Raw genomic sequence first — 12671 nt, forward strand, 5'->3', positions numbered from 1 at the left:
GAAACAGGCTCCAGGCTCTGAGCCATCAGCCCAGAGCCCGACGCGGGGCTCGAACTCACAGACCGCGAGATCGTGACCTGGCTGAAGTCGGACGCTTAACCGACTGCGCCACCCAGGCGCCCCTCTTTATTCTAGTTTAAGTCCTAAAAAATAGAACAGCATGATATTTAAAAGTTCATTATATTTTCTGAATTGGATGAACCTATGTTTTGTTTTGTTTTAATCAGGGAAGGTATATCAAACACCAGCCATAAAGCAAACATATACACATCTACCAATATTGCTTTATCTGCTTTTATGTATCACCTCTTAATTTACTGTACTCAGGCATTTAAAACCACATTCTGTATTTTATTGATAAAAGCATGGCACTGATTATAAGACATACTATTATTGTATGAGCCATCAAGAAAGGAATATATACAGCCCATTAAATTATAACATAATGACTTGTCATCAACTCAAAGATGTAATTTGATTTTGGAAATACTACATTGTGAATAACGTGTGTCTTAGAATTGTTAAAATACGGTACATGTTATGCCACTCTCATAGCATGCTATATTAACCAAGCATTCTTTGTGTGGATGTTATTTACATACACAACTCACTACTCATCTACCTTTCATACAATTCCAGTTTTAGTGTGTCTGCGCAGGCAGATTGGCCCTGTGGTTGATCGCAGAGACTCTGGAATCACCCTGTCTGGGTTCCAGATGTTCCTCTACCACTCACTAGTTGTATGACCTTGGGAAAGTTTTTTAACTTTTTGGTGGATCATATTTGTCTTCTCTAAAGCACAGATAACAATAAAATCTAACTCACAGGGTTATTAAGAGAATTTAAATAAGTGAAACTGTGCCTTGCACATATTAAGTGCTGAAATGTGTTTACTATTAATATAGCTGTTATTATGATTACAGAGTACATGAAGATGTGAGGCATATTGAACTCCCTATGCAAATCTTCACAGTGCCCAGGGGACTTCATCTCAACTTCAAGATGCAAACCTTTACAAGCATGCAGCTGTTCCGGACATGAAGAATGCATGCACAGCCCACAATCATGCCAGCTATGTACCCTGCCATGCAAGCCACATCCTTCCAAGTCATGTATTCCCAGGGGATATACACAGTTATGCATAGAGAACCTGCTGTCTCTTAAGTATATCCACTTTCCATAAATTTACAATTAATATTAATCCTGATCTTGAAAATAAGCTGTGAACCAAAGCAAATCGCCTTAAAAACAGATTTTCATTAATGAGGAGATTTACTCTAAGTTTCTCCCCGCCTACCTTCCTTACTTGGCTTTCATGAGAAATTGCAAAGCATCTTTCCCTGGTGAGATCCATACCATGACTGCTGATACATGGTTGAGAGCATTTTTGTACTTAATTAGTGCAGAAATACAAGTAAAGGCAGAGCCTCATTCACCTCTCTCATTTCCTTTCTGATCAGTTACTGTGACACTGCATACTGACAAAGCACCGATACATAGCCACATGTCTTAACAAGCATACCAGCTCAAGGCCTAGGCAAGTCTTCAACCCTCCTTCCCTCCTCCCATACACCTTGAACATCAACATACACGTGTGCTCACTTCAAGCTTTCATTTAAGGTCAAGCACATTTACAGGGTCCACAACTTGCCCAGTCCTCCATTTGTGCTTCTTTCCCTATTCATTCTCCTTAATCGTACTTACTTGAACTTTGTTTCTCAGAGAGGTACCTACATTTACACATGGCTCTAGCAAAAACTTCCTTTTCCTTTTTCCATAGGTGCCATAGGTTAGACACTAAACAAAAATAACGTATCTAGCAAACTATTCCCAAATACATCTCAGGTGGGCCAATGAGTTTTATTATGGAGGAAAAACCAAAGTCACTTACCAGGAACACATAAAAATAAAGGCATAATCTCATTTGTTCCTCTTATTCATCTCTTCTCTATTTACTTATTCTCAAATAAAAAAAGGGATCAGGGTGAGGCAGCATGGTTAAATGTAATACATCTATCTTTCTGTAACTTAACCACACATCTTTTCATATGGAAGTAGGTAACACATATAAATCATGAATCCCGATATTGTCCATGTGTCTATGTCCTAACCCAACCAATACTTCCTTATCTTTGATCCTTCTGCATAAGACCCCTAAAAATCCTAGAAAACAAGGGAACAATCCCATTTCATTAGCATTTTCCATGCTAACCTAAAGAAGGGGACTGTTAGTAAGGCATGTAGTAGCACTGTTGCTGGTGATGATGCACATGGCCACAGACTTACAGTGGTGGGTAAGATCTCATCAACCAAGTCATCATCTCAGCATCGTAGCTTATTATTCATAGTAAAATGAGGATTTGAAGTGTTTGTCATTCACTGATAACTACCCAGGGAGACCAAGGCCCTCTCCTTTATCCGTAGTGTTATGAGCTCTAGCCACTTCTAATTTTACTTTTTAAAATTTAGTTCACCTTTTTAATATATATTAAATGTATATCATAAATGTATAAATATTTAAATATCTACAAATATATATTACAGATATATAAATATATACACACATACACACACACATTTAGGATCTTCTTACCTGAGTTTTTTCACCCATCAATCCAGACAGCATGCTACATGTCCTGGACTCTACTAAATCATCTACGTTTCCAAAATCTAGTTCGCCAAGATCTTATGGCTTACTCAAGCAACACTAGACAAAACACTGGGTACAAGATATGATTTTGATCCCCTACTGACAGGAGAAATGATGAGCATTCTCTACTGGCCTCTGTTTTTGCCATTTATTTCTCCTTTCAGGGTGGGAAATGTAGAGGTAGTAAGGCAGGGAGAACCGTGTGACAGGACCCTAACATACCTAACAGTTTGTCTTCTATTAGTCACAGCTCACATGCCACCTACATGGGGCCAGTTGAATATAACAAACCAGAATGAAATATCACACACATGCCTGGAGGCAGATATTTCCAAGAACAGGTGTATTACTTTCATTTAAAAAAAAACTGAAAGGAGAAAACAGTCCTGTCTTGGTTATTTATTTTGAGGGTAAGGGAAGAAAAGGTGTTAATCAGGGCATGTTACATATAACTCAAAAACCAGCCAAATGGAAAGTTGGTTGCTCTGGTCTTTGCCACTCTTTGCTGCAGCAGAGCATTTCTTTCTAAAAATTAATGTCTGAAAAACAACAACAACAACAACAACAACAACAACAAAAACAAGCGTCAAGATTCTGTGGACAAAGCGTGAACCTGGTGAGATGTGAATAAGAAATGCTGAACAACTCAGCAGGACCATTATCTATTTGTTTATTAAGTTTTCCAGTGTAGTAGATTGATCTGAAAATAACAGAACGTTTATGAAGCATGAAGCGTTTCCTAAGCTTTCAATTAAAATGAAATAAAACAAAATGCTGGATGTGTGTTCATTGCAGGAAATCTCATTAGGGCATTGGTCATCACAGCCAGGCATGGCCTCATTACCTCGTGCCGTTACTTCAGCCCACTGCCCATCAGCTCAACTCAGGCACCATGTGTAAGTAGTGTCTCTCCTCACTAACATGAGCTTTGTTCTCCAGGGTGGAACATATCACAGTGATCTTTGAAGGCAAAGGCCAGCACTGTGACCCCACTTTACAGAAGAAGAAAATGAAGTATATCAACTGGCTTTCCATAGGATCCATTGTACAAATTAGGAATAGAACATACAGCTCAGAAAACAGTGTAAACTCCTTGAAACACCTGGAAACCATATCTTGGTGGTTTCTTTTTGGTAAAGGTTTGAACTCATATTGGAAAGGAGAGAACAGAAGAGAACATTAAATGAGGAAAAGGGGATAGAGAGCAAGCCAGAGAATGAAACGGGTGAGTGATGCATGTTCTGATAGTTCACCACCAGGAGCGCTGAGCAGAACACTGTGGAATGTGAGGAGGCAGACAGAGATGGCATGGGGGCTGTGATTTTGTGATTTAGAGTATGGGATATATATTTGCTCTTCGTCCCTGTCTGGCATAGAGCTCCCAAAACCCTTGGAATCTCCTAAGTGGTAAGAGAGAAAAAGGTGTCTTATCATCCACAACAAACCTCTGAGCTTATGTAAATATTACTTTTGGAAAACACCTAAGGATGGGTGCTGGTTGCTAGAGTATCAACCAGGTGATTAGGGGGTTGGGACTCTCAGCCCTGCCCCCACTTTGGGGAGGGGAGAGGGGCTGGAGATTGAGTTCAATCACCAATGACCAACAAATCAATGAAACATACTTATGTAAGGAACTTCCAAAAAACCCAAAAATGACAGGAGTCAGAGAACTTCTGGGTTGATGAACATATGGATATTCAGGGAGTGGGCATGGAAGATCCACATCCTCTCCCACACACGTTGCCTGATAGATCTCCTCTATCTGGCTATGTCTGAGTTAATATTCTTTTATTATAAACTGTTAATTTAGTGAGTAAACAGTTTCACTGAATCCTGTGAGTTCCTCTACCAATTAATCAAACCTGAGGAGGGGGCCATGGAAACTTCTGATCTAGACGTGGTAAGTCAGAAACACAGGTGACAACCTCACTTGTGACGGGAGTGTGAAGTGGGGGTTGAAGGGGATAGTCCTAGGGGACTGAGCCTTAACCTGTGGGATCTGATGTTAAGTCCAGGTAGATAGTGTCAGAATTGAGTTAAATTGTAGGATAGCCAGCTGGTGTCACACAATTGTCTGATGTGTGAAAAAGCTACACATCTTGCATCAGAATTGAAGCTGTGTTGTAGATGTGAGAGAAAAGGAGACATACAGGAGAAGTATGTTTCAACCATTCTCTCAAAGGGAAAGTCACCAGGGGCAGTTCAATTTCTGAGGCCCAGGAACAGTTAGAAAAAAGTCCAAATTAGAGTGGTTCACAAGCAGTCAGGACCCAAAACAGCAACCAAAGCCAGCACTGTGATGGTTTTCTGTTCTTACTGTTAATGATTTCCATATTAATTTTTTTGGGGGGGGATTCATAAAATCTCCTTAAGCTATATAATGGGACTACTCAAATTTGTTGTATGTTCACTAGCATCTGTCTTAAAAGCACTTCTACTCTTTTAATTATCTGGAAATACTGAAATCATTGGAAGCCTGAATTGCCATGACACTTGGAGAAATTCCAATTTGGGGTAGTTTCAGGACTCTCTGAAAGGCCCCTGGAAGCCCACACCCAGTGGAAAAATTATATATGAATAGTGCCTATTTATAACCTAAAATGTCTCCAAAAGAAAGGCAGGGACTGGTCTAGAATAAAGCTTCCTATTTCCCACGTTTCTATCCTCCTAGTTAAAAGCAACTTTTCTCCTGTCATCTAAAGAAAGCAATGGCTCCATAGTAGTTTTAAAACTGATGAAATGTTTTTCTAAGAGGCCAAAATAGAACTCCTTCTCTTCCTCCTGAACTTCCCTCTTCCTATCCTATCCATGAACCACAGTGGGGCTTAGAACAGCACTGGGTTAAAAGTCTACCAGAAGTGAAGCAACTATATTTTGATTCTATCTCAGCCAGTGAGTAGCTCTGTGATATTAGGCAATTCATTTAGCTTGGAGTGGGTCTCTGATATACAAAGGTCCTCTGATCTCCAGAACAACATGCTGTCTAAGGAGGCAGCTCTGGTACATAGTTTAGGCTCTACAACTTTCTAGTGAGCTTGGGCAAACTGCTTAGTTACTTCTGCTTTAATTTCCTTAACCATAAAAGCGCACAGACCTCATAGGGATTGGTGGGGATTCATTGAGATAAGACTTCTGAAGGGCTTACAATGGTGCCTGGCATACAGTAAAGCATTCAACGAATTCTGGCCATTATTGTTATGATGATGCTTCATCATCTCCAATAGTAGTAATTTCCTGGGTGCCTGGTGTGTGTCTTTAGCCAGCACTTTACTAACAGACGGATTGGGTAAGTAATGATTTGGAACAATCAGCACTGGAGGCAGGTTTGGGAAGGATAGTCTGGCTGATTGCTGTTATGTTATTTTTCTTTCTTTTATGACCCATAACCAGTACTTACTGGAGCAATATGTATTCACAAATTGCCATCCCAGAGAGTTGGGAGGGAAGTTGCTATTTAAAGGCTGCTCACAGTGTCTGGATTGGCATTTTGTGGTTTCCACACAGAAATAAACTGTTGGAGACAGGTCAATTTAACTAGTGTGGTCTGCTTTGGTGTCTCAGAAATATTCCAGGTACTCTGGGTAGATGGGGCCAAGTAAATAAATAAATAAATAGCATATACACACACACACGCACATATATATATGTATATTCCTAGAAGTACTTAAAGTTTAGCCAGGCATACAAAAGGCACTCACAGTTGAAATACTGATGTCTACTACAACAGTATAAATCTGTGCACATATTGCTGAGCCAAGTATAATCACATATTTGAGGGGATATTCTAGGAAAGGAAAGTTGAATTTCTTCGGGAATCTTCTTACTTAATACACACTGCATACAAGTACTTGAAGAAAGCTTGGGATGTGTACGGTATATAGAAAGGGTAGAGAAAAAAGAAATGGAAGGAAGGAAGGAAGGGAGGAAGGAAGAAAGAAAAGGAGAGACAGAGGAAAGGAGGGAGGGAAGGAGAAACAAAGGAATAGAGAGGGTGGGGGAGAGGGAGGAAGGCAGGAAGGTAGGAAAAGAAAGAAAAAAACAGGGGTGCCTGGGTGGCTCAGTTGTTTACATGTCCAACTTGGGCTCAGGTCATGATCTCCTGGTTTGTGAGTTCAAGCCCCACATAGGGCTCTGTGCTGACAGCTCAGAGTCTGGAGCCTGCTTCAGATTCTGTGTCTCCCCTCTCTCTGTCCCTCCCATGTTCATGTTCTGTCTCTGTCTCTCAATAATAAATAAATGTTTAAAAATTTTTAAAGAAAGAAAAAATCATTTCAGAGGCAGAATTTGCAGTATAGGAGCACCTGGGTGACTCAGTCAGTTGAGCATCTGACTTCTGCTCAGGTCATGATCTCACAGTTTGAATTCAAGCCCTGCATCAGGCTCTGTGCTGACAGCTCAGAGCCTGAAGCCTGCTTTGGATTCTGTTTCCCTCTCTCTGCCCCTCCCCCACTCATACTCTGTCTCTATCTTTCAAAAAATGAATAAACATTTTTTAAAACTTTTAGAAAAGAATTTGCAGCATATTGGGAGAGCTGTGGAAAAGTCTTTACTGGCCAAGGGGCAAGGAGGCATAACATCTGTGAGATAAGGGGCTCTTACAGGTTCCACATGTCAGATTTTTGGTTTTATACCACAAGATATTAGTGAGACATTATAGTTTTGCACAAGGCAGAAACTACCAAAATAAGTGAAGAATTCAATTGAGCCACATGAAATTGCCACTATTTGGCAGTTTTTGACCTACCGAAGTGGCAATTTCATATGGTCTCATCTAACATTTCAAAATCAATCTGTCATTTGGATAAGAGGCAGGGAGATTAGCTTGGAGGCTAAATAAATTATCTAGAGGTGAAATATCTTAGGCTTTGATAAAGGTGGATATTTTGGAAAAGGAGAGAAGAGTGATTTTTCCTGATCTATTTTTGCTAGAGTTCTCTTAACCTCTCTTTTCTCTTTCTTTTTCTGGTCTTACTCTTGGGAAAGTAAAGCATTTGTTTTCTCACATCCTTTTGGGTCCAATTACATTGATTCTGATCTCTCATAGCTGCTTGACCTGGGGACCTTCTGGAGAACACAGTGAGTCCCCTTCTTACAGAAGCAGTGCGGATGCTTAGTTCACTAGGCTAGGGTTGCTCTCCTGGATTTGATAGGTGAACTGCAAAATGCATGGATAAGCATAGCTGCTGAGAACAAACTTCCAGTCTTGTTATCAAAGCTCTTTGTTGGATTTGGAAAAATGCTGGAGGTTTAAGGAAAGCAAACCTTCTGGGGATATTCTTGGTGTAAAACATTAGAAAATATTGGTTCTTCTTTAAGAGGGTTCATGAGGTCCACTCCTTGGAAGAGTCAAATTTAGGAACTGGGGAAGGACATATGTGTAATTAATTATTTGGGGGAAAGATAGTTGCTCAAATGTTTTCAAATTCCAAAAATTATTTTGAGTTCTGTTTTAGGATTAGGGAAAACTGATTTCTTTGAACCATTTCAACCCACTTCTAATTCTGCGGTATAGATACACAGCATAACAAAATTAGGTCACCAGCTGATGAATATTCAGTCAAGTGAAACCCTCATGAAGTTGTACCAAAAAATAACACCATCCAAGTTTGAAAGTTAGGATGGTAGAATATTTAAGTTTTGTGGTTTTTATTTTTTAGTTACTTAATGCCAAAGATTTGGACCTGTTTGCTAAAAGTCATTAATCATATGTTTATCATTAAAAGTAGTAGCCATTTTAGGGGATCCTTAAGACTGCCATAGGGATTTAGGATCAGACTGGAAGACAACACCTATCACCCCAGCATGTAATCACCAGCAAAATGTATTCTGTCTCCAGTCCTTATCATCTATTCAGATTGGATTTTCTTGTTCAAGATTCAAGGTAAGTTTGGAAAGGGGATGGGGCAAAAGTCGGGCCAGGATAGTGCATACATTAGATACCTAAAATGTATCTTTTGATTCCCTCTGGCATACTTGAGAACTATGGCCAGAGAAGAAGACTGGAATCTGCTTGATCTTGCTCCTCCTCTGGCCTGACTATAGAACCGATTTCCTTGCCTCCTACAGAAGATATGGATTTCCTGTCTTTGCTGTGGTCAGTAACTCTGAAGGCAATACAACACTGGGTGTATGGTGTCAGAAAAAATGCCCTTGCTAATCCACTTGCTAAAAGAGGAGGTGGAAGGAAAGGTGTGTCCTAGAACAAATGTGAGTGTGTGTGTGTGTGTGTGTGTGTGTGTGTTTATGCGCTTCCCCTTCATCTGCTCATTGCAACATCTTTCCTCTCTCTTTCTCTCTTCCTTCTTAATTTACAGAAAAGAGGGAGGAATACATAAGAAATAGAAACACTTTCCTTTCTAACAACATAACATCATCCATTAGTCAAACCTATAGGCTCAAAGTGAGTTCCAAAGCTCTGCCTGGCCCTGACGATATGTTTGAGAGGATATGTGCCAAACTCTCTTTTTTGCTGACACATTAAACTCTGAGTGGTCCTTCACAGGCTGAGTGAAATGGATTTAAACCTTGGCCCAGAGCCACTTAGCAGTTCAGGAACATGGTCAGTTGCATTCATAGCCAGAAGCATGAAGAACAATACAATTGCACTTTTTGCTTCATATTTCCCTCGCACATCTTAGCATCAGACTATTGTTTGTTAAATGGGTCATGTTTATTAGTTTTGTCTCACCAGCCTGACTATGAGTGCCTAGAAGTCAGAGGCTCCACCAGACATTTCTTTGTATCCTTCACAGTAGGTGGTGCACAAACTAAATAAACACAAAAATAGAGCAATAGAGAAAGAAAGAAAGAAAGAAAGAAAGAAAGAAAGAAAGAAAGAAAGAAAGAAAGAAAGAAAGAAAGAAAGAAAGAAAGAAAGAAAGAAAAAACATGAGGAAGATCCAAGAAACTGGAGACAAAGAAAAGTGTGCAATGCAAGATAGAGAAAAGCAATTTGAGGAATGCACCCAGAAAGAAGACAGACATGGCAGAGTAGCGGTTGGAGGCCAGTGTTGAACAACATTTAGAGATGTTTTCCTTCAGTTCTTCCTCCTTTTTGTTCCCTATTCCCCTCCTGGCCTCCACCCGTTCTCTTTCTCTATGTATAGTCCCCAAAGACACTGCAACAGTGGATAACAACTCAACAGGGCCGTCATACTGCAGATCACAGGTATGGAGGGAGAAGCCTGGACGGTACTGGGCTAACAGCCAGCAGGGACAGTTTCCACAATTCTGCACAATACTGAAGGCCAAAGCCAGGCCAAGGCAACCCATCTCCACCTGTGGCTCATTTAATACACCTCTCTGTTCTCATATTTTGCTCTTCACGAAGGGCTTTTTGAGGGTGATGAAAAGAGTAAAGAAATACATCCTGAGTTGTTAAAGAATCTCTGTAATTTTGTTAAGTCCCTTCTTCCCCAACCCCACGAAAAGATGTCATTCCAATACTTTTAAATCACTGTATGGTAAAAGACAATGTTCTTTCTCCCCTTGACCCTTTCCAAAAGGATACATTGAGCCCTTTTGTATCCCTGTGAGCCCTGTGAGGTATCCTCATGTGTGACAGTTGGCTTTGTTGAGAAACAGATGATTCCATGACACCACATTACAAAGAGCAAAGACGAAAGCATGACACTCAACCACTCAACAGTGAGGCTGAAGCAGAGCCATTGTCCTCAGCAGAGATGATCTCAGACCAATCTGACTTCCCTCTCCTTTCCTTTAAATCCCCCTTTCTGCCCTTATTCCTCTCACGGAGAATGTTGCCTATTGGGTCCTTTTTCTTTCTTTTGGTATTTTCTCTTCCTTATTTTCTCAAACTCACTCTTGTCCTTTCTTCTTTCTATTTTATTGCAGTTTCATTGTTTTCCCTCTATCTCTGCCTCTTCTTTGTCTGCTTCCTTGAAGATTTATGCAACTTGACTTCATTAGCTGACTGCTCCCTCACAGAGAAAACAGTGTTAGGAGACAGGAAGGGTGAGGAAGGGGCTCTATCTTACCTTGTAACTAGGTTAAGAGGTATCCCATTGTTGTGGGTATGATGAGTTCTGGTCTTTTCATAGTCCTGAATAGTGCTGTAACAGCTCCATTACCTCTGAAAGTAGGAAGATACTATTTGCTTTCAAAGCAGCAGGGCCTGGCTAAAAGCCTACCAATCCAATAAAAGTCTCAATTCTGCTGGCCCTCTCCTTACCTCCTCCTACCCCATGCTTGTGAGGTTTATGATATAGAAGTTAGTGTTACTCATAAGAATAATACTTCTTCCCATCTGCTTCGATTGTGGTGTCCTGCTAATGACAGTGGGAGTGAAGTGACCTCAGGTTGCCCTGTGTACATGTGATGCAACCTCATAACAGAGAGCTGGGCAGAGGGAGAGGGGTAAAGGATAGGTATGTAAGGCAGTCTTTCCTTTGTGAGAGTCACATTTACCTTTACAAATTGTTCTGAATTTCACTGTCATTGAGAGGCTGAGACAAGGCACACTGATCATTCAGATCTCTCTCTATGTGCTCACTTTATGTGCTTTCTCCTTCTTTCCATCTTTGTTACTGCCATTCCATCTGTCCCTGGTCTCTTTCCTTCTTTCCTTTCCTTTTCTCTCTCCTAACACATTATCAACTCAAGGCTCTGAAGTCAGTTTTCTGGCAATTTGGAAAGAGCTTATATTGATGAACTAAAGTTGACCCAATCCTTAACCCTTTCATGCCAAGCCTGTTGTCAAACACTGTATTAGCATAAAAAGAGTCATGTCTTACAGATTTGACTGGGTAAACCAGTCCCTGTGATGCTGTAAGGGTCTGTCTGCAGTGGCCCAAGGTCAGTCCTACAAAATATACTGTGGGAGCTACACTGATTGTCTTAAGCAGTTCAGGCTGCTATACCCAAATACACACTGAACGGCTTATAACAACAAAAATTTCTCACCGCTTTGGGGACTGGGAAGTCTGAGATCAGTGTGCCAACATAGTGATGTACGGGCCCTCTGGAATTTCTGCAACCATGTGTCTGTACATGGTGGAAGGGGCTAGGGAGCTCTGTGGGGTTTCTTTTAGAAGAGCACTAATCTGATTCATGAGGACTCCATCCTCATCACCTAAGTATCTCCCAAAGTCCCCATGGGTTGGTATTATCACATTGGACATTAGGATTTCTAATGGGAATTTTAGAGAGACATAAACATTCAGGTCATAGCACTGATAAGCCCAAACTCAGAAATGTGAGACTGGCTTAGAGTTCTGGGTGGACAATGAATGGAATAAATGGATTGCAGCAAGAGGGAAAACAGTGACAAGATACAACATAGAATAACTGTTATTGAAATAAATGACTCCAGAGAAAGGAGAAGGGAGAAGCAGGTGAGGAGAAGAGTAGAGGAAAAACAGCTGAATCCTAAACAAGGGCAGACGTCAAGTTATCTCAGAGGAGTCCTCTGAGCCTGCCCTTCCTGCCCTGGGCAGCCCATCCTCCACTATCTGGATAGTAACTTCATATAAACAAACACCCCATTGCTACAAATAATGTCACCATTTCACTTGGGAGTTAATTTTAAAGTCCTTTTTCATTAACTTTCTCTACTTAAATCAAGAATGGTGACCCACTCTTACCAGAGAGCATGCATCCGTCCCTGGCTCTTCATCTTTTTTAGGAAACCCTCAATTTAATCCCTGATCCAAGCTTTATTCATATCTTTGTGCTAATGTTAAGATTGTCACTGACATCACCTTGCTCTGCCAAGGACTCATTAAGCATGTTTCTGGAAAATACACACAGAAAGCTTCTAAATGAATATGATGGAAATGAAGCCTCTAAAATATTTCCACAGAACCCTAGGCCCTCACCACCTGACCAAACCTAATGCTCCGACTACCTCAATTTCTCCCATATCACCTCTCTTTTTAGGGCACAATTTCTCCACAGATGATTCTCACTCAGATTCTTCATTTTCTTCCATCATTACCTCCTTTCTCCCCCTCAATGTCTTCCCTTTCCTCTCTATGCATGGCCAACATTGAGAGCAGAGTGA

This window comes from Felis catus, chromosome C2 (assembly GCF_018350175.1).
Source record: "Felis catus isolate Fca126 chromosome C2, F.catus_Fca126_mat1.0, whole genome shotgun sequence".
Classification (NCBI taxonomy): Eukaryota; Metazoa; Chordata; class Mammalia; order Carnivora; family Felidae; genus Felis; species Felis catus.